We start from the raw sequence: 4,078 nt of genomic DNA on the forward strand, positions 1-4,078 counted from the left end.
CTGTATGGATAAGTTCAGCGACCTTTCTGTCCGACGCAAGACAACAGCAGGCTGGAGCTTGGGGCTTTCAGTGGCATTAAGCAATCATTGCAAGATTGCATGAACAGATTGTCCTGCTCGATTTGTTTAATTGTCCTCTARTAATGCGAAAAAGCCAAAAACGGCTAAAATTCTCGATGATTTTTCCCTGAATAAAGGATTATTATTAATGTTGCTGTACTCAATTTAGAGGGGTAGTATAGGAAGCAAGTACACGTAATTGCGCGTTGCTATGACAACTAGAGAGCAGTGGCATTGTGCCACAGCTTATACATACCTATATATGTCAGTGGGTATATAGGTTATATACGGGAACTACATATAAAGACCATAAGGACTTTATAATAGCGTGCAAGGGAGCGATGAAAAGGTTGGGAAAGGTTAAAGCTCCATTGTTTGAAACTGAAAGCACAAGAAAATATTTATATAATAGACATTTATAAATTCATGTAAAAGTTTTTGTCGCGTCGACAGACCAACTATACTTTTATGGACTGTCTGTTTTTTAAATTGCTGCTTTATGGATCTGCTGTCTTTAAAACATTTTCAATTGCGGAAACATACATTAAAGTAACAAAGATTCCCCGTTGAATGGCTACAGAGCTTCCAGAAAACTGCTTTTGGCATATATCAAGAGTTTTTTTCTATTTCTGGACATTTTCACTAATGTTCGTAAGTTTTATTGTCGAATCGCAATTATATAACTGTAATGTTTGAATTTACTCCGTCGGTCTCCGTCCGGTCTTTCACCTTTTAAAAGTCAAATAATAAGTCTTTGTCCAACATCAAAGGTCGCCAAAATTTTAAACCAAGTCTAGGATAATAACACTAATTTATACAAGCTTTTTGCTCCAAGTCTGAGAATTGATTCAGAAGTTGAAATGTTTCATTAATAGTTTATTAGTCGTAATTCGACGAATTCGACAAGACTTTTGTATATTTAATATGTTGATCATTATCTGCATGCATTGATCAAGTGTTTTCGCTAATGTCTTATTTATTTAATTGGAGATAATGCACCTAAGTACTTACATTATGCTAATTTGGGAAAAGCTGAAGTGTCTTGGTGCGAGATGGGTGTTATGGTGATAGAATAGTGCGTTATTGTGCTAGTTGGCGATTAGTTTGGCTAAATCAATAACGGACAATAGTACATTGAGTACGTGTTTGTATTTATAATAGTAGGCAGTAAGTGCCTTTCTGGGAGTATTATGTAAATGAGTGATGAAAGCTATTGCAACCCCTTTATSCAAACAGTATTATGCAGACTGGAGACAGAGCGCAGAGTCTAATGAGTTAATTTATGGATTGTTATTCCGATCGAGTAGCATAAACAGGGCGATTGCGTTTAATGTGCAACGTCAATATTTACGTATTTTCGTGTCATGGGGCAGTAGTCTTAATGTGTCATCAGTGCCGAATTTTGGCATAATCCATAAAGCAAATACGCCGATCTAACCTAACCAAAATGACCCTTTGGGGGCACGCATAACAATTTAAAATGTAATTTTAAGAATATCATAATATCCCTTGGTAGCGATTTCTCTTCCTGTTCGTGACGGACCGGCGACCGGGTTTATTTACTGGCTCCTGTTTCCAATTGGTGCGATATATCAAATTGTCTTAGTGCACCAACTGGACATCAATAATTCAACGGCGCCATCGGATGCCGAACCGGAATGGAACGTGCACTCGGGGCCCCGGTTGGACATCTAAATGGGTGCGTGTTTGTTGCGACTCATGTTGGATTACCAGATTATACTTAAAGTAACAATAGATTGGACTTGGAGGTCTTGGAGGTAGTCGAGCAGATTTTAGCTTCCGACCATTCGTCAAAATATCAAGGTTCGTCTTAAGGGTCTTGAGATAATCAAGCATATCCTCAAATCTCATTAGTGGGCCGTCACAATGACGACACTACGGCGTCGAGCTCGAACCGTTAGCGTGATGGCACGAGTGACTTGCACGTTATCTGCACATTACGTCCAATTTTCCACAGCCCCTACTAAACCTCTTGAAAAATCTGCTTTCATTCTGGAGATAACTTACATCCATCGCAATACACTCTATTATGCAATTCCAAAATGAAATTATCTATATTGATTGATGACTTCGTCAACATAAGTTCCCTCGCATTATTATAAAACTTGTAAAATATCGCTACTCCAGGACCGTTTTAGAACATCATAATGGATAATAACTAATGGATTGATGAGTTAATGGAAGCGTGGATAATGCAAGTTTAATGGTGCCGATAAAGATGAACTGATAACAGAAAGTTGACGCTGGCTTCATCCGAACATCTCTGTGGTGACCGATGATTCCAATTACTAAGCCGAACTATTACCACCAACCCCTTCCAAAATTCAAAATTGCATCAATTTTTAATACTCCTCTTTTCGTCACTGACACGTGGAAACTTTTCATTCTCAAAGAACCACAATGTCAGCCACCCTTTCTCCCATTAACAGATCACCACCAAAGTGTGTAGCCCTCACGCATTCTAATAATCCGCTGTGCATTTGACGTAGCGTGGCTGTTACTAATTTATCAGGTGTTAAGTTCAAATTCAAATATTTAATTGCACGGCTTCCGGTAGAGAGTGATCACACTTCCGTGATGAGTGGGCATTATTTCGAACAATACCACTTGTCGATAATACAGTGATCTTTCCGTTGTTCGGTGACGAAAAGGGGCGCCACATGGTGTATTAATCTAATGGTGCACTATCCCTCGCCGCTTGAAATTAATTAAAAGTTGAGAACGCTTGGATACCACTGCACGGGAACTATGCCTCCACCAATTTAACCTTCATTACTCCTACATAACGCACCTAAATGCCAAACACTCCTCTCAAAACCACCTGTCACCTATGACTACCACCCTTCTTCCAATTGTTAACATTTTCCACCAACTCTACCTTTAAATCCTATTAATCTTATTGGAGTTATTGCTCTTCTCCTTTGATCTGTTTACGACCGCAGGCAAAACTATAGACTGGGCTATCAAGGAGCAAATTGTTTCATTTTGATTTTAACATAATTAAGAAGTATGCCTTTTACACGTGTTCAAGTTTGTTGGAGAAGCGAGGATGTGGAGAGCTTATCATATTTATTGGTGAAAATATAAGAAGTGGCGCGGAGTTATGGGCAGTATTGTGCGAAGATCGACGCCGCGTCGATGATTTTACGCGTTGCGGGGCGAATTTGATGTGCCGTCAGGGTGCCTTGGTGAAGAGACGTTTCAATCTACTTTTGTGACTTCCCTATCGGCGGGCTTTATGTTCACATATTGATATTGCACGTGGATAGTCCGGGCGTTATACGAGCGACCCGGTGTTTATGGAGGCAGTTAGCAGTAAAGAGTAATACTTGAGAGGTGGATTTGGACATGAAAGTGTGAGGGAAACGAGCAAGATGACAACGTCGGCTTTAACAGTTTCGGTCTATTTCTATCCAATTTGCGGCGATAACGGATATGCGGGCATATTCTGCATCGTATCTTTGTCAGTCGTTAAATCAAAACAGGCATAAAACTATCTGATTTTTATGAGGAAATTAAAAAGTCTCATTTAAATACATTTCAAATATTTTATAGCTGGATATTAAAGCTTTACCATAAAGCAGGTTTGCATGCTAAGTGGCTTGACACAGTTCGAACTTCAATCACCATAAAACGTGAACGCAGGCTTTGTCATAATAGCTTAATATTATACATTGTGTCGAAGCGGATTTATTTTAACACTGTTCGGTTTATAACCAATATATTAACAGCCCAAATTATGCGGGTTTCAATCACTTTATTGCACATTCTTATGGAGAGGACGGTAGCGCACAAAACGCACTCGGAAAAACTGATTACTCCTCTTGATTTATTACACAGTACGAATCGCCAACTGTGTTATACGAATTACCATTAAATTTCACATAAATCATATTTGCAACAAATTTACTATAAATTACCAAACTACTCCTTTTCACCTCAGAAACCGACACTTTTATTACCCAACAACCAGATTCCTCATTATCACCATCACATG

Source organism: Tribolium madens, unplaced genomic scaffold (genome assembly GCF_015345945.1).
Source record: "Tribolium madens isolate multiple individuals breed KSU strain unplaced genomic scaffold, Tmad_KSU_1.1 Scaffold_2;HRSCAF=44;Tcas5.2_LGX, whole genome shotgun sequence".
Classification (NCBI taxonomy): Eukaryota; Metazoa; Arthropoda; class Insecta; order Coleoptera; family Tenebrionidae; genus Tribolium; species Tribolium madens.